Source organism: Castor canadensis, chromosome 2 (assembly GCF_047511655.1).
Source record: "Castor canadensis chromosome 2, mCasCan1.hap1v2, whole genome shotgun sequence".
Lineage (NCBI taxonomy): Eukaryota > Metazoa > Chordata > Mammalia > Rodentia > Castoridae > Castor > Castor canadensis.
In genome coordinates, this window is record NC_133387.1 from 100,243,723 (window position 1) to 100,263,525 (window position 19,803).

General features: G+C 41.7%; 1 protein-coding gene across 13 annotated transcripts in view; it reads right to left on the reverse strand.

The window, feature by feature from the left end:
- Positions 1–19,803, reverse strand: part of Gli3 (GLI family zinc finger 3) — a 261,013-nt gene that overhangs the window by 186,144 nt on the left and 55,066 nt on the right. The gene's annotated exons all lie outside the window — the stretch shown is intronic.

Genomic DNA, 19,803 nt, shown 5'->3' on the forward strand with positions numbered 1-19,803 from the left:
AGAAATTGTGTTTTGGTAAGGAGAATGATTCTTTTAAAAATATTTGATACTGCTGGGTGCCAGAGGCTCACACCTATAATCACAGCTATTCAGGAGGTGACAGAGATCTGGAGGATTATGGTTCAAGACCAGGCTGGGAAAAAGTTCATGAGACCTTCCATGCCAACCAATAGCAGGGCATAGTGGCACCTGCCTGTCGTTGCATGTATGCAGGGAGCATATACGGATGACTGTTCAGATCATCCTGGGTAAAAAGCGAGCCCCTAACTCAAAAATAACCAGAAAAAAAAAGGGCTTGGGGCATGGCTCAAGTGGTAGAGTGCCTGCCTAGGAAGAACAAAACCCTGAGTTCAAACTACAGTACCACTGTAAAAAAAAAAAAAAAAAAAAAAGGTAGTAATAAATAATATATATTTTTTAATTCTCTATATTAAAAATTTTCCCTATATTAAAACATTTGTTGGACACCCACCCATTCACAGTTGCATACTTACATGGAAGGGCAATTACTATCAGTTTTTACTGGAGAACTTTTTTTTATTGTTTTTACATTTACTCACATGTGTATACGTTGTTTGGGCCACCTCCTCCCCTCCTTGTTTAAATTATTTATTCTGCCTATAAATCTTTAGGATTTATACAGTTTAAGTCCAGTAGGCTAGTTTCACAAAAATTGCTAATACTTGCCATTGGTATGAGGATTTATGGAGGTATCAATAAATGAGCTTACTTAAAATTATATGAATATTTTAATTATTGCATATTTATACACAAATGCCTTCTGAACAAATAGCAAAAATGTAGCAGTGTTCCTCCCAGCAGATTTATTAACTCAGTTTTTATCAGCTCACCCTGAAAGTCTAAAAGGTAAAGTGCATCAGAAACACTACCCTCAAAGTCACTCGCATTTACCCATCACCTCCTAAGTGCTAGGCTAGCAGCATATGCATTAACTCCACTCAATCCTTCCAGGCCTGGAAGATATGCGGTACCATCACCCTCTACTCAGGTAGAAATTCTGAGGCCTACCAAGGGCTAAGCAACCTGCTTAAAGTCACGTGTTATGATTTCACTACATCTCCCAATAGTTCATACATTGGGATCTTGTCTCCCAAAATAGCAATGTTGAGAGGTAGGACCTTTGGGAAGTGATTGGGTCATGAGTACTTTGCCAGAGATGAAAGGATTAATCCATTTATGAATTAATGGGTTATTGTGAGAGTACCTTAGTTGTAAAAAGTAAGCTCTCAGCATAGTTTGCTCTGTCTCACCACATGAAGCCTCCACCCTGTTATAACACAGCAAGAGAGCCCTCACCAGAGACTAAGCCATGTGCTTGGACTTCCCTGTCTCCAGAACCCTAAGTGAAATAAATCTTTATTTTTTGATAAATTACCCAGTCTCAAGAATCCTGTTATAGCAACAGAAAAAACACCAAGACATCTCTCGGGTAAGTGACCAGCTAGGCATGACTTTCTCCTGTATTGCAAATTACAGTTCACTCCTGCAGCCCCTGCAATGTCTCCTGAAAGAATCTTAAACACAAGTAGCCTAGTGGAGTGTAAGGAGATCTAGACTCTAAGCTAAGCTCTGCCTCTTTCTAGCTGTGTTTTCTTAGACAATTATCAATCAGCCTTTGTATCTGTATAATTAGAACAATGATTTGCTTGGCATTTCTCTACAAATACACATTAAGGTTGTCTTTATTGTTGAAACCATTGAACATCTTCCTATACACTATCAGAAAAGAGCACTTCAAACTTTAATCAAAGTCCTAATGTAATTGTAAACTTCAAGCCAGAGTCATGCAATATGGTTCCAAATCATCTCAGAATTTCTATTTTGGTTGTAATTCTTATTGCCAAGTTGGGGCTTGGACAGATTTAGCATCTTGCAGTGCAAATGACACCTCTTGTGCTCAAGCAGAATTATTTTCTTGGCCTTGCATTTCTCCTCACCCCTCCCCCACATCCTTCCCTACCACAACCTGTTATCTTTCATAGTGTTTTCAGGATCTGAATAGCTATTTCGAAAAGGAATATTTAGCACTGTCTTCTGGGAGACTGTGGATGCAAGAAGCAGTCTGAGTATTGGCTTGTGTTTACCTTAACAATAGCTCCAACAGTTAAAGCTGCACATAGTTTATTGAACAGGGCACATGTCCAATAGTTAAAGAAGCATATGGTTTATAGAGAAAGGGAAAAAACATGCACTTGGAAGCAGCTTTGCCTGGATTATTTACCAACAAATGAAAGGTCTTCATGCTGCCCATGAGTGTAACTCCTTTCCCGGGCAGGAAAAGAGTGAGCAATGAGGCAATAAAGCCAGAGCTAAACTACCAGAGACTCACCCTCCCTAGCCAAAGATGATTATCAAATTATAGCAAATCTAAGAAAGTTTCTCTTCTTTAAAACAAGAACTAAACCAGACTACTTCTTAAAATACACTATTAGGAATTGTAACTGTTCCTAAAAGTGCCAGATCTATTTCCATCCATGCAATATTAAAACTAACAAGCGTCTTTTCAATCTCTTTTAATGATGGTATCTGCAATAAAAATACAGCAGTGCTTCATTTAGCCAAAGAAACTGGAGCAAAAAAAGGACCAAAATAAATAAATAATAAACTTACATGGGCCACTTACCAAAAAATAAAATCATTTCATTCAACCTTTTATGGGAAGCGCATGCAGCATTTTGAAAGCAAAAATTCTCATAACACAAACCTCCACTTAAAAATCACTGCCAAGGGTTGGAACCATGGCAGGATGTTATTTCTTTTTCAATTTATTTTTTAATGTTTGGGCAGTAATGACATCAACTGCCATGTAGTATAATAAGGCAGCATAGCATAATAAAAAGAGTTAGAAAACCTAGTTCCAAGACTTGCCTCCAGCACTTAAGCAGCACATAACCCAGGGTACCTTAAAATATATCAGATTGTCAGTGGCCTCCTCTATAAAAGGCAGATGGTAAAACTTGTCCCTCTTACCTCATAGCGTTTTCTGAGGGTTAAATATAATAGCAGATGAAAAGAATCTTCATAAACCGTGGCGTTTGTGAGTGCTAGGTACTATAACTAATGTCATTATGTGTGTGATACCTAGCAACAGTATAATAAGGACCAGGACTGGGAGAGTAAATTTCCAGGTGTGATGCTACTGCTAAAAAAGTTGAGCCTTAGAAAAGACTCAAAATTTGTCTATGCAGCTTCCCCTTGCATAAAAGGAGACATCACCTATCTACTCTACCCAACTTTTTCTAGAAGTCCTTCTAAGAGAACAAACCAGTACACACCTCCACCACGCACCTGGGAGAGAAGACCCCTGTTTCATGACCACAGAAAAGCTCCAACCTCATAATCTATCATTACCCTAACAACTGCTCTCCTCTTTCACCCACTTCTCTGATTTACCTTGGGTCAAGTTCAAAATCAACAGTTACTACACAAGTATGCCTAGTTCATCAAATTTCTATTGAAAATATCAATCCACTAGGTTTTCTACAATGATTTGAGACATTTGAATTTTCCTAAGAAATCCATTTTGTGTTTATCCACAAGCAACATTTAGTAAAAATGGTCAAGAAAATTCTCTTGGTCTGGTTCTTCACAACCTACAATCACTGCCTATTTTTGGATAGCCTGTGAATTAAGAATGGATTTTACATTTTTTAATTACTGCAAAATAATTTTAAAGTATTTCATAGCACATAAAATTATATGAAATTCAAGTCTCAGTGTCCACAAAGGTTATTGGGAACACAGCTAGCCTTATTCATTTTCTTACTGTCAATAGTTGTTTTTGAGTTACAAAAAAAAGTTGAGCAGTCACAAAGACCAAGTGGTCAGCACCAATCCAAAACTATTTATTAGCTGATGTGTCAATCAGCTTCCACTCATTGTAACAAAGTACCTAAGATAAGCAACTTATAACACAAAAAGTTTATTGTTGGCTCACAGTTTTAGAGGTTGCAGCGATGATTACTTGGTCCCATTATTTTGGGCTCATGGCAAAGCAGCACATTACGGCAGGAGCACATGGCAGAACAAAACTGCTTACTTCATGGTCAGGAAACAAAAGAGAAAGAGGAAAATGTAATAGTGTCCAAAAATCCCCACTGAGGGTACATCTTCCAAGACCTAAAGACCTCCCATTAGGTTCTACCACTTAAAGGTACCACCATCTCCCAATAGCACCACCTGGGGACCAAGTCTTTAACATCTGGGCCATTAGGAGCATTTAAGAAAAAAACTATAGCACCTGCCTTTTGCAGCAAGTATGCTGTCTTCTAATGTTAACTACCTTAGGACATGCATGCTAAAAACAATCATTAGTAAGACTATGAAATGTGTCTGGGAAATATACACAAAAAATAACACAACTACTATTTCCAAAGTACTTGACAATAATATTTCCAAATTTTAAAATAAAGTTTGTGAGGTGGGTAAAAATACATTCCTACTTTACAGACAAAGGAAATGGCCTTAGAGAAAGTAACTCCCCCAAAGTCACAAAGTTTGTGAGTCAGGGATCCAATAAATTCCCTATGACTCTATACCCGACAATCACATGAATTAGATGGGCAGATTTTTCCGAGAAGGGATGGAGGTGGTGCATCCAAGAAGAAGACTCCCTGTTCCCACCAAACTGGGAATCTCCAGACCTGATGCAAAATCAAATATAGTCAGGGTTCCCAGGGAGCATTGCAGTATTTTGTGTGAAATTACAGGTCCATGGGGTTTAGAGCAGGCTGAGCCAACACAATTAGCATAAACTAGCCCAGGTCAGCCCTCCTCCACTCTCAATTCACACCAGTGTATCTCTGTCAAGGACTCTGTGAGTCCCAGCACAAAAACCTAACCTTGTAAGGAGTAAAAACAGAATGGCTGCTGCCCTCAAGACCTCACAAGTGGCTTTTGTAGATGAAGGAACTACAAGAGAAGAGTACCAGGGTATAGCATTAGGGTAGACAGGAAGACAGTAATGTCAACATTAGGAGGGCAGAGAGGAGAGGGATCTTCCTCCTCTGACACTGAAGGGGGGTGGGGTGTAGACCAGGAGAATCCTCTTAGAGGAAGTTTAGACAAAATTCAATTTAGGAAAGTCTCACATTCAAATTTTCAATGAAGCTGGCTAATGTCAACCTAACCCCCAACGCCCAGACATTCACTGACAACCGAAAAGCCTCGTGTTAATAAGTACTCTGATACTCCAAAATATGACATCTTTGGTTTAAGTTGAGCTGAGAACATCTGCATTTTTCCCACATTTCTTTGTTCTTTAAGTCACTTCTTATTGACATAAATGAAATTTACATTTCTTGGCAGAAAAGCTTTGGGTTTATAGGAATAACAACAGAGAGATTTCACATTGCACTGCTGCCAAGTCATTCAAGTCTATCCCAATCTCATTGTCTAGCCCAGTTCTACCGCAGTCATCAAGAACAGTTGGCAAAGGCAGCAACTGAAACACAATAATCCACACTATTTTATTGTGCCTGACAATTGTGTTAATTCTACTGGGTCTCTCGAGTCCACTCTGTGATTTGCAGACCTCCCCAAAAAAACCTAATATGGTCCAGCTACCAAATGTAACAGTTCTTCCCTACACAACGAATGCATCTCCCAGTTCATTCCGCAGAACATCAGCCATCACTGCAACTCCAGTCCCTGCATGGTTAGAGAAAAGTTGCTTCCCCTTGGCTCTGAAGCAGCTCTGCCTCTCAAAGAGATTCATCATTATTTTGCTTCCTATGCATTATTGGCTTTGGACTTCTGGGAGAAGCGGCAGAAGAGAAGAAGGAAACACTCTTACAAACTTTCAACCTAATCTTCAAATCTACACCACAAGCTTGTGTTTTCCTGTCAAGTAACAACTACCCTCACAAATTACAGATTTTCCATCCAAATACTGATTCTTTGCCTGGTGACCTCTTTCTTCAACACTCAAGTCATAATCTTCCTCTCCAAGGGCCTCATAAATTTCTCAAAATAAAATCAAGACAGTCATTTATTTCTACACACCTGCCTCACATTAAAGAGTGCACCTCTGATTATCACACCCTTCCAAACACTGCCCAGGACCACTTATCCCTGTCTCCCTCTTGCCTTTGTCCTGTGGCTACCTACCTCTCTTTGAGTGGCCTTTTCTCCAACTGCACTTGTTGCTAAGTTGTCACTCTAAATCATCTTTGCTAGAACCAACATGACCTCCATCTAATCCACCATCTTTCTTCCTTATACATCGGAACCCCTGAGCAAGCACAGATTTCAGGACCCCAGGGTCGCTCCTTCTTGACCTTGTGTGGCTTGCACTTGGGTCATGAAGTTTGCCATAAGGTTTCCAAGGATGGTTCTTTGGCCAATCTAGTGACGTCCTCTGTGTGTTCATGCTCCTGACTCCTCCACTCTGCCTAGTCGTCCCTGGCCTACCTGTCTTTTTCTATCACTTACATTTCAATGGTTTCAAAATATTCTTTTCCAGGCTTATGTAAATTTCTTTCCCCTTTTTAAAGGGCCTACCAGGGTAGACTTGAAATCTGTTGTTGGGAAAAATTTTTTTAAAGTATCAAATGTAAGTTCTAATTTAATTGGCATAAGCGGAATAATAAACTCTGGTCCTATACAGAAAACTTAAAAGCTGGTGTTTTAATATATGTACTTATTTGCAAGTCTTGTTTTAACTACTTAAGTGATTTAAAGAGAAATTTTGTTTTTATAAAGTGAAATCATTCTAGAAGCTTCCTCATGGTTGCAAGAGAAAGCAAGAAGGAAACAAGGATGGTAGAATGAGATTTTAAATCACTATTCAGTGAGTGACATGTATTGTTGAAATATTTGACTTAAAAAAAAAGTACCCTCCTATAAAAAACCACAGAAAATACCCAAGGCTTTAATAAAATATTTCCTTAGCTACTGCAAACTGCCTGGCTATGATTGTGTTTGAAGATTTTTAATACAGAACAATAGGCAAGTGCATCCAGTTTTCATGGACGCTGGGAGGAGATTTTTGTTTAATTACTTTTTGAAATATTTTCTGTAGAAATAGATATTCCTCAAACCCAAATATGGAGACATTTTCAACACGGACGCTTAAACCTAAGAAAACAGCAATAACGAGTCAGTACCATTTCTCTGATGCGCTCATGAAAATAGAAAGGTACCACAGTTTATCACGTCATTAAGTCAAAGTAGAATGCAGGTGGCTTTAGCTGTCTCTGGCCCCACCTGCGCCATTGTCTCATTGAAACCTGATGTCTAGCAAGTCTTTAACTTCATCTGGGTCTGAAATCTTGAGAAAGGACCCTGAAAAGTCCCTTAGAAGTGACTGTGTCAGTCTGTAAACTGAGTTTGCTAACATTCAGAGAAACTGAACAAAAATGTAGAACCTAGTCTTGCCAAGAAGGCGCAACCCCCAAAAGAAAATCCTAAACACTGTGACATAAATGCTTTGAGAATGCAAATTGCAAGTGTGCAATCTTTTTGTTAGGCTGTTCTGGAGCTTGAACTCAGGGCCTTGAGCTTGCATGTCAGGCACTCTACCACTTGAGGCAGACCCCCAAACCCCTCTTGTGTTTTTAGTTATTTTTCAGATAGGGTCTCGATGACCTCTGCCTCTGCAGTAGCTGAGATTTCAGCCATAAGTCACTGCACCCAGCTTCATATTTGCGGTCTTGTTTTCAAAATGGCAAAAGCAAATTCCTCATGGAATACTGAAGACTAAATCAATGTTAAAAGTTGTGGTGTTCTTCACATCCTCTGTTTAAAAGTCCTCCAGGAACACATGGCACTTCGCTGCTAATAAACCTGCCATGAGGCAAAGGCGTCTACAAGAGCAACTTCCAATTGCTTCGCTGGGCTCTGTGTGAGAGCAACTGTGTTCAGCCCCCACCTGCCCATCCTCTGAGCCTGCTCAACTCACCCCAGACTCAGCCTCATGTTTGCCATAGTTTTGCAATCAGCTGTTTATTTGCTCATCTCCACAGCAGACCTTGTTAGCTGTGGCATCTCTTATACTGGCACACCACAGGCACTGGAAATTAGGAATGAAGGAAAGTAGATCAAACGGATGGGGCAGGACTCACAGACAGCATCTGACAGCCACAGGGCAGGCTGGTTGCTGTCACTGTATGCCAGGGATGCAGCAGCATCCTTCCAGTCAGAATCAGCAGAGAAGAAAGACATTGGAGTGTCCATGTGGACCCTGGAAACGGAACTCGAAGGAACAACATGGCAAAAGTGAAAGCACACAATTCCAGACAAGGGAGGGGCAGCCAGCAAGGGGAAGAGGTGCTGAAAAAGGTTCCTAGGCCAGCATGCTGCCAAGACTGGCTTCTGATTTATTTTTCTTTGCAGTGCTGGGGATGGAACCTAGTGCCTTGGGCACACTAGCCCAGCACTCTGCCACTGAGCTACACCCTGGCTCTGGGTTCTGACTTTTTATGCCCTTGTTAACTGCTGCCAGATTATCATTTAAGAAAATGCAATTGCTATTCATCACCATAAGGCTGCTGTGCTTTAATGGCAGATAAAATGTTAAGGGACATCAAAGCAATGAGAATGAAAATAAACAACAGATAAGGGGCAGGAGAAATGGACTGGAACTACTGGAGTACAGACCTCCTCTTGCCAGCATCAGTGTTTCATCTGTGTGATGCTTATGGGAGTTGCTATGGAGATTAATATTTGGCCCATGCATATGTGAGAAATACAAAGTGATGCATAGTTTGCAGAGATACCCATAAGCTTGGAACTGCACCAGCAAACACTTGGCCCTCCCCTAGTCATCAGATTGTCAGTGTGGGTGCACTTGGGGAAGTGTTGATAAACTTTCAAATAGATGTATGCATACCTGAAGGATGAAAGAATGCATACTCAAGAATTTAAAAAGGGAGGAGAGAAACAAAGGTAAACCCGGCAATTCCTTCAATAGGTAGGGCATTTTTATGTAGAGTATGGGTTGCTTTGTTTTGCTTTTTTAAAACTATCAGCTTTTCATCTTGAGTCTGGTGAGGACTCCATTTGCCACAGGCTGATAAGTGAATATGGCAGAACTTCAAAATTCATGTCAGCCCAAGAATCTAGAGATTTAAAAAAAAAAAAATCAAACATAAAGCTGGTAAAAGGCAGCTATACATTTTAATGCCTTTTTATTTAATTCTACCAAAAGATCACACAACAGTATGATACAGATTTGGTATATCATTCTGCCTCAATTCATACATACATGGCCTAAATCCAATTTCTTACCCTAAAGATGCACTTTCCATTAACCTAGTAAACCTAAGAAAGTTGCTCGTAAACCAGTAAGTTAGTCAGCTATTCCCTCCCAGCACAATTGGGTCTTCTGTTTACTATGGTGAATGCAGAAAAACTAAGGACAAAGAGAATTACAGGATGTAAGAAGCAATTCTTCACTTATTTTATTTTTTTTTTTATGTTTTATAATTCATATGTGCATACAAGGCTTGGGTCATTTCTCCCCCCTGCCCCCACCCCCTCCCCCTCCCCTCCACCCCCTCAATACCTGGCAGAAACTTTTTTGCCCTTATCTCTAATTTTGTTGAAGAGAGAGTATAAGCAATAATAGGAAGGATCAAGTGTTTTTGCTGGTTGAGATAAGGATAGCTATACAGGGAGTTGACTCACATTAATTTCCTGTGCGTGTGTGTTACCTTCCAGGTTAATTCTTTTTGATCTAACTTTTTCTCTAGTTCCTGGTCCCCTTTAAGGAGAGCCCAGCCTGGAGCCAACCATCAATATCTGCAATTTAAATCAGAACCCTGCATTACTCTCACTTGTAGTCGAATTAATGCCAGGGAGAGAGAAAAGAAAACACCATTCCTTGCAAGTCTATGCCATTCTTTACTTTGCTCAAGAGCAGTAGGTAGATGGGATGAAGAAAGATAGAGTCCATGAAAGTTTGTCAAAATGTCAGCTCTACTCCCAACCCCAGGGGCACGAAAAGACATGCAGTAGAGTATTTACAGCAGCACTCTTGGTAACTAAAAATCTGAACCCACAAATGCCCATCAATGGTAGAATCAATTCATAAATTTATGTATAGTCACATAAAGGAATACTGTTCAGCAAGGAAAATGAGTATTTGCAGCTATGCATTATATGGATGAACCTTGTAAACATAAAGCAGACCCAGAGCAAAACACACAAAAAAGAACAAACTTATAGTGAACATGAACAGTCAAAATGAATTTGTGCTACTTAAAGTCAGGGATCAAGGAGGGGGGCAGCCTACTATGTGCTAATAGCTAGTGACAGCTATTTCTTGAACTTGGCTCTAGCATCACAAATATGGTTAGGTGGTGAAAAATTATCTAATTGTAAAGATTATGGTATCTGCTCTGCTCTACACAGATGTTTTCTTCAGGAAAAAGTGAGCAAATATCAAGTCTACAACCTTCCATAAGTTCCTAGATGTCCCATTCGGATTCATCTGTTATCTTCACAAGCGCTGTTATTTTCCATAAATACGAAATTTACAGGTGTGTATTTTAGATCACCCAATACAAATAGATTTAGATATTTTAATATATAATAAAATGTTACCCCAAAACAAAAAGAATCCCCCACATGGTAGTGGGGATGAATAGCCAATTCATTAATGAAAATTTTAAATGCACAATAAAAACATGAAAACCAGTTTCACTTCATTACATTATTGAAAAAAGGTAGCATTGAAGCGTGATACTGTTTTTCTGCATTGGTGTCAAATTAGGAAGCATTAAGGCTGGTACAGGAGCACATGACGTCATCTGCAGGGTAAACTGTGTGTGTGTCGCATATGCAGGTATCTATTCACCAGATTGGTGAAGTGGATGACAAGTGGTACATGCATACACTTGACCCAGTCCTCACCGAGAGGAGTAATTTAGGTTCTATGCAAAGTCTTAGCCACAAGGACACATTATTTATAACAGAGGCGGTAAAATCCCTGAATGACCAACAATGAAGGCAAATAATACCATCCACAAAGCAGAGAAAAGAAAAGGCAAAACCAAAGCAGAGAGAAGAGACAGAGAGAGAAAGAGAGAGAAAAACAGAGATAGAGACAGGGTGGGGGGAGTGAGTGGGAAGCATATACCAGAGTGTTAGCAGCGGTGCAGCAATGGTTACCCCCCCAATGAAATTGATGTTTTTATTACCTTATGTGTGCTTCATTTCCTAATATTTCTCTACAAATTAAAAAAAATAACCATTGTTCAATTTACAATGTGCTTTTCAAGAGCTATTTCAATCTTAAATATTAAAGTTCATGAAATTCAGAACTTACTGAGTTTTTAAGAAAGCTCTGGGTCATTTTGAAATACGAGTTAGTGTGAAAGAAAACAATCAGTACAACCAAGTGCTTGCCTAAGTATTTATTTTCTTTTCCTTAATCCCCAGCGGGGGCGGGAAGAAGGAATTAGACATTCGGTGAGTTCATGCTCAGTTTAACCCTAATTCCCGGACAAACTGTAACCCAGGAGGATTCAGCTGTGGCTTCTCCCTGCGGCACCAATCCAACTGGCTCACTACACAGTTGTTTATTAATCACTTTCCGTGCAGTTCAGGGCCCCACGTCCCACTGTCCAGCTCTTCCGAGGCCACACAGCTCTAGGAACTGTATTACCAGTTCACTGGTCTACTTCTCACCTTAGCTTCTGATAAGTGTGAGATTCAAAAGCCACCTCGATTGCAAAATTGTCAAGATTGTTCATGGTCCTGAAATGGACATTCTGCCTTCTGCAACAGGAAGAACTTTCAGCCTGAGTGAAAACTTCCAATATTAAAAAAAAGAAAAAAAAAGTTCTTATGACAAGAACTGAGCAAGAGATAATGAATCTATGTACAGCAGAAGTGAATTTTTGTTTGTGCTTGGGGTATACTGTGGCATTTACAAAAGTTCTTAACAATATATCAAACATATCATACCTGAATTCACCCCCTCCATCATTCAGCAGGAATGAATTTAAAGGGAGGATTGTCAGTTCCTGTATCACTATGTTTAATCAATGTGCATAAATATATGTGTAGAAAAAAGACTGGAAGTTTCCTTCCAGTGAAGTGGTAACAATTTTCATCCATACATGACTAGTAGAATAAGGGTGATTTTTAATCTTTTTTTGTAATGATTTTCAACATTTTTCTTTATTGATTGAGGATTTCTTTTGTAGAAAATCTTAATGAAATGCCACAGAACACAGAAAACATAGTGAGGGAAGAAGTAAACATCTGGTAACCAAAGACCCTGGCCCTTGGGGCTTCACACAACTCATTCAAGCTTATTCCCTTCCCAACGCTTCCTTGCAAGGTACATCAAAGCCACAGCTCCTACATCCTCTGAACTTCCCCCACCCCTCCCCAACCCTCCACCCTTCCACCACCCCTGCTACAGAACACCTTTGGACAGACATTATCCACAATGGAGGTGAGAATACAAAGGAGGGAAGAAAAGGCTCATGACTGTGACATGATCTTTTTACCTGTTTTCCTTCGGTGTTTCAACAGTTTCCTTTTGCAGTGGTGCCCTTGGAGGGAGGGAAGTCTTTGCTTTTTTTTAAACCTACAAAATTAAAGAGCATGTCCTCCCACGCCTCCAAGGGTGAAGCGATGTTAACTGCTCTGAGGGTGAGGAGGGGAGGCTGCAGGACTCACACACATACGCTGCTCCAGTTCAGCTATCTCCTCTTCCAGCTAGATCCATCCCACCTGCTACGGACTCTGGCCTGCCCCACCTCAGCCTGTGGGGAGGAGCTCATGGATGGTTTGGTCCATCATGGAGCACTCTCAAAGGTGGAGAGGTAGAAAGTAGCATAATTAGCTAATGAGATGCAAACTGGTTCAACAGATAAGGTGGTTTTATAATCTCTACGTCCAAGAGGCTTCTGCACTGAGCCATTGTTGTCCTCAGGGAGGACAGGACTGAGACATCTCACCCTCCTTGTCCAGCTCTGACCTGGGTCTCCAAAATTGCAGTGCTGGAAGTAAGGTATTTTTCCTTGAGAAAAGTTAACATGGTTCATTGCTTTAGCATGTCTTGGAGGACTCTCAAAAGCCTTCTCCTTCCATCCAATGTCACATACCACACATCTGATGTCTGAAGATGATGCCACATTTTATAGTTGTGGAAACCCAGGAACAGAATCCAAACACCCATCCAAATCCTGTTTAGGGAGGATGCAGCATTCAGAAGAAAGACAAGTCATCAAGACAATGGAAAGAGGGGGGAGCAGCCCCCTCACCTCACTTTTGCTAGAGCCCTTCAGAGGGTGGTAGGGGCACTACCAGAAAAAGTTGGTTGGTCCTACTCTTCCCTGCAAGTCAAACTATGACAACATTTCTGTTTTTATTTAGCATTCTCCCAAGGGCAGAGACACAGTAAACGCTCATGAAATACCCATTGCTTGGCCGACTTGGAGAGATGGAACCTCCATAAGCAGCAGGCTGGGCCAGAACTATTCTAAAAGAATCAACCAAAAAGCTTATATATAGCACACACACACACACACACACACACACACACACACACAAGCAACTTTAAGCTACTTACTTCTAATGCCAAGTCTGGCCCTAATTTGTGAAAAGGGACTTTTTAAAATTGCATTAATATTACTCTTTTGGTTTCTGCAATAAGTTTTGTATCATGAATGGATCAGTGTCCTACACAGAGCTGGGTAATGACTGGTTCTTGTAGAAAGATGCCCATTTATCCTTAGAAGCAAATAAATATTACAGTCTTCACCAGAAGCAAATAAATATTACAGTCTTCACCACTTTTTTCTGTATTTTCCTTTGCTCGTTTCCTTCCTTTACTTGCATCTCAAATGGACAGCAAGAGGACCGACCAGAACATTCCCAACCAGGAGGAGCCTTTCCAGGTTTTTCTGAGTCCCTTACTCCGCCAAAGCAGAGAGAAGCTGGAAAACTCTATGAGAATACAACCATCTGAAATGCAGCCACTGCCCTCAGGAAGAGTCCTGGATCTCCCAAAAGAGCAAGTGACCCAATAAAGGAGAGGAAGAAAAGTAAGAACCAGAGAAGAACAGCACAGCTTGTCCTTATAACTGTTTATCTGTGCCTTTGTGCCAGAATACACCTGAGCACTGCCACGTGACTTTTGTTTTTGAGAGGCTGCTGAAGGATTGTGTAAATCTTATCACACTGTTATTTCTACCAAAATATTGTAACTTATATTTCTTCCAAAGTACCAAAAAAGGCCATGGAAAGCAGATTCCTGATGGCATTTGACTTTAAAAATTAAAGGCAGGGCCAGTAGTGTGGCTCAAGAGTCTGCCTAGCAAGCCTGAGGCTCTGAGTTCAAACCCCAGTTTTGCCAAAAGAAAAAAAATTACATGCAATATAGTTTCATGTATTCTACGAGATGAAAGACTCATACATACAGGTGCAATAACATTTAAAATAGAATATTAAAAAAATAACCATTCTAGCCAGGTGCTTGTGGCTCATGCCTGTAATCCTAGCTACTCAGGAGGCAGAGATCAGGAGGATCGAGGTTTGAAGCCATTCCAGGCAAATAATTCCACGAGACCCTATCTCAAAAAAAAAAACCCTTCACGAAAAAGGCTGTTGGATGGCTCAAGGTGTAGACCCTGAGTTCAAACTCAAGTACCACAAAAAATAAATAAATAAATAACCATTCTAATTGTTCAAAAACTTCAGATGGCAATTTTACCATCTGTTTCTAACTGGAAAACAAATTCTTTTCCATATGATTTATTTCACCTAAGCTAGGGTGATGTTCCTCCAAAATAAAATTTCTTCTGACAGTTCTTATCTGTATGAAACAGAGAATTGGCCTGACTCGTTTACTGGGTCAGGAGATGTCTGTCCTGCAGGTCTAAACCTCTTTCAGTGGAATTAATTCACCTTTCAGCCAGTCTCATGGACGTGGTGGGCTTCATCCCAAACGCCTGCCTGTTTATTCATTTCCTCCCTGGGAACGTTCAAAGCTCCGTGTTGTTAACCAGCTGGAGGAGCTGAGCAAGTGCTCATAAATCAGCCTTTGCCAGAGGAGCTGGAGTCCATAGAGGCTCTTCCCTGACACACAGAAAACAACTGAAGCACATTTCGGTTCACAAAAGAACATTCACATGTTCACAGACCTCCTCTTTCATCCGCTGGATCACAGTTCGTTTTTGATGAACTGTGTTCATCAACTGCCCCCCAGGGCCGCACAGAGGGTGACGGCTCAGGCACGGAGTCTGGCTGCCAAGGTTCAAGGCCTGCCTCGGTCACTACACAGGGCTCGGGGACTCACTGTAGGACGGGGGATGGTAGTGGCTTGTGGGAGGAGTAAGTGTAGATGCACAAGAGAAGAGAGCCACAGCTGTCAGCTCTCAGCAGAACCTCTGACCCACGCCGATGGGAAGTGTGTCTGTGAAGTGGGGGTTGCACTTACGTCAATTCAGCCTGTTTCCTTAGCACGCCCTGTTGGTGACTTTTTGAATCCATTAGGTTCCCAGAGAGACCTTGAGATCAGATGATCAAAGACACATCACATATGTGATACTCACTCAGCCTGCATATGTGTCACCAACAAAGTGATAAATGCTTTTAATGTTGCCCGGTGTGGTGAATGCTGGCAACCCATGTGAAGGAAGTGCACTGGGTCGGTCCCCCATTGCACACTCAGCCTTGTCCTGGAGCTGAGGAAATAAACTTTGAGCTTCTGTTTCTTCGTTTTGTGAAACAGAGGTGATTGCAGTTTCCCTTACAAAACTTTTGTAAAAAGGAAAGTTACACAAGCGTATATAGAAAAGTATAAACATTTTTTAAAAAAACAGTAACAACCTGTAATACGGGAGTGTCTACCAATTTGAATACTGTAATGAACAATGCTAACAACAGTAGCTATTGAATGTGAATAGCAGAAATCCCTTTACATCTCTGATTTCCTTAACTTGTCATCATAAGCTTATTATTCCCATTCTACTAATGAGAAAACCAAAGTTCAAAAATGTAAGAACATTGTCTAAGGTCCACATAGCAAAGTCAAGCATTAAGCCTGGGTGCACTGGCTCTCACAGCCCACACAAGTTAACTCAGGATGGTACAAACTCCAGGCCACCTTCTTATTTTACCAAGCCTCAATTTGCTAACTGGGCTCTAAGTCACAGACAGCATGATGGAAAAGGATGGTCACGCAAGGAGGAGAATGACCAACAAGGTGACAGATGGTCAGGGCAAGCCTCTCATAAAGTCTTACTTCAATCTGAGTAAACATTTATTCAGACCCATCAAGCCCAAATATGCCGGTGCCAATTCCAGAGACAGCCTCAAAGATCCACCAAGATATCAGAAGGCAGTTGGGTTCCAAGTAGAGGTACAGAGAATGTCCCTCTACAGGTCCCGAAAAAAAACCATGTCAGGCCCAAAGATGATATAAAATCCTTCATTTCTCTCTCTCTCAAAAGCAGGATAACAGGGCTCCTACCTCATCCTGAACTCAGCTGGAACAATCTGTTTGCTCACCTTATGTGTGTCCAAGACAATCTGCGTCTTCAGCCCTGGGCTACTGAGGAAAATAAAAGGTCCAAATCTTTGTTCAGTGAGTGATTCCTCCAAGGAGCTCCTTTCTGAATCTCCAGCCAGCTCACTGCCCTCCTCTGGAGCTCGGTTAAAGGTAGGAAAGGAAACCAATCCTCTACCTCATAGCTTAGCTATTCCTCAGCCCCACGCAGTCCAATGGCCCTGGGACCCAGAGAAGGGCCTGGGATCTCCTCTCTTTGCCCTCAGGCACTGTAAAACCTGGTCCCCAAAACGTTCATGCAGTAGTCCCACTCTTCAGTAGAAAGCAAACCCTAAAAAAAGAAGCCAGACTGGAATGGCCAGTGACTCTCTAAAACGGACCAGAGACTCAGGTCACTCACTCATTCATTTCTGTTTGAACCACTGTTTCCTGAGCCCTATTAAGGTACACAAGATGCTGATGGAGGTACTGAGAATCTACAGCAGCAGGAGCTCCCAGACACCCTCACAGCTCATATTCGTGGGAGTGAGGGACAGAAATAAGGAGACCCTCATACTGAAGAATTAGGAATACCCAGCTGTGCAGAGCTGAGATGAGAGAGAGAGAGAGGGAGGGAGAGTGAGAGAGAGAGAGAGAAGCAGAGCAAAAGCCCTGTGAGAAGAAGTTGCATATCAAAACCATCAAGAATTCTATGACTTCAAGCTGGTGTGATAGCTCATGGCTATAATCCCAACTTTGAGAAAGGCACAGGTAGGAAGATTACCCAAGCAAAAAACAGAGATCCTATCTGAAACATAACTAAAGTAAAAAGGCTGAGGGCATGGCTCAAGTGGTAGAGTGCTGCCTAGCTAGGCAAGGCCCTCAGTTCAAACCTCTGTGCCGCCAAGAAAAAAAAAAAGTTCGATGATTCAAACAGAAAAGAAGATTTCCTTGTGATAGCCTTTTGGGAGACAAAGGAAGTGAAACCTAAAGGTCAAATAAGGAAATAAAAAGGAGGCAGAGTCAGCAAGAAGCATTGGTTTTCAGGTGAGGAAACTGAGACACAAAGAGCGCAGCCAGGAAATGGCAGCACCAGAATTGAAAACCACCAGTCTCATCAAGAATACAAACCTTTTACCAGCTCTGCATCCCAAGGGCTGCAAAATGAAGATGTTTATAAAGCTAAATCTGATGGAAGGAGATTGTAAACAAGCAATTTATCCAAGGGATATGGGAAGGAAGACAAACTGTGAAGTGACCAATATAGAAGAGCAAGGGGCAGCTGGGACAGAGTACAATCGTTGTGTGCCTCAGCTGGGTGTGCTGGGTGTCCTGGGTGTCCTGGATGTAGCCTATCCAATCACTCAGTGCTGGAAGGTTACAGGCTGGCAGAAGGCCTGACACACCCCATGAGGCTTTGCTTTGTGCAGTATCAATCACACTTCCAAAAACAGTTACTCAGACAGGCACTGATGGCTCACACCTGTAATCCTAGCTACTCAGGAGGCAGAGATCAGGAGAATTGCAGTTTGAAGCCAGCCTGCGCAAACAGTTCATGAGACCCTATCTCACAAAAAAGGGCTGGTGGAGTGGCTCAAGGTGTAGGCCCTGAGTTCAAACCCCATTCCTAAAAAAAAAAAAAAATAGCTACACAGTGCTCCAAGGCAGGGAAAGTCACTCTCCCTCACCTCTCAGTGGCCTCTCATTGAACTGGGCAGGGGACCAGGGGACCAAATCAGCGTTCACAGAGATTTCAGGTGTTGTGCAAGGGAGAAGTGGAGAAGGACAACAGAAGCCCGTCTCTAGGTCCAAGTGTGGGCCCAGCTGTGTCTCAGCTGAGATGCTGACCAAAGCCAGTACACATTAAATGTCACAGCATGAGCCCACACAATGGCTTTCCATTGAACAGAGGGGTCCCAGAAGGACAATCAGGACAAAAATGTGCATCAAGCAAAGAGGTAAGTCTTAAACATTAACTGTTTCATCTCTGCAGCTTCCACTGGACCCCCTGTTTACAGTGGAATCAACGAGAGCAAACTATAGACTACCAAGGTACAGTCTCTTAATCCCACAGTCACTATGACTGTCCCTTCGGCAACACTGTAGGAGTCATGGTTCTGAGTACTGTGGAAGGTGTGCCATCAACATGACAGCCCATACCCATCACCTGCAAAGAAAGCAAAACTGAAAGACCTGCCATTTGCCCTCCATGGGATTTAAATCACCTCACAGGAAAAAAAAAAAAAAGCGGGGTGTGTGTGCGAAATATCCCTTTAGTGACACACAGAAGGACTCCACCATACTGAACCAGGGTCTCTTCATGAATTCAGCAAATATGTAATAAGCTCCTACATATACTGAGTTAGTAACTGTTGTGTTAAGCCACCCAGTTTGTGGTGAATTGTTACAGCAGCCTGAGTAAACTCTGTAAATATTGTGAAAGACTAAGAATAAAAAATAAACACATCGTAGGTGAAAAGGTAAGTTGCCTTATTTTTCTGAATATGTATCAAGGCCTAAAAATGTGAATTTTTTTGATCCAGCAATTCTACTTTAAGGTACTTATATAAATCATCAGAGCTAGGAACAAAAAGTTAGCTTCAGGATGGAACTTCCTAATAAGCTAGACTTGGAGTGTGTGTGCGTGTGTGTGTGTGTGTGTGTGTGTGTGAGAGAGAGAGAGAGAGAGAGAGAGAGAGAGAGAAGAGAATCCTGAGCAGGAAGAATGACCCCTCCAACTGCTGAGCTAGAAAAGGTGGAACAGTCTGAGAGAGGTTAGAAATCAGCTCAGTTTGACAACGTCATGTTCAAGAGGTTCATCAAAGCCAGGTATGGTGGTGAGCGCCTGCAATCCCAGCTACTCAGGAGGCTGAGGTAGGAGGATTGAGACCTGGTCTAGGTGATATAGAAAGACCCTAGCTCAACAATAGCAAAAAGATGTCCATCAGATACCAAAGCAGAAATGCCTGATGTGCAGCTTATAGCTGATCTGGAGTGTTACATTTAGAAGGGCAGTATCTGAACTGGAAGAATAAAATTGTTATCAACAATCAGTGGTATTTCAACTCATAATGCTGGGTGGTAAACCCAAGAGCTGAATAGAGACAGAAAAGGGACCCCACAGGTGAACTGTGGGGCACTCCGGCCTTAACAGGATGGGGGGGCAAAAGAAATGCCAGTAGCAAAGACTGACAAGCAGTGGAGGGAAGGCAGACAAGCACAGAGGGATGTGCTTTTCCCTGGGATGGCAGGGAAAGAAGAGAGGACACAAACAATACACCATGGAGGAGCTGCAGAGCTACACCCAATGCTGCTGGTGGGCCAAGTAGGAGAAC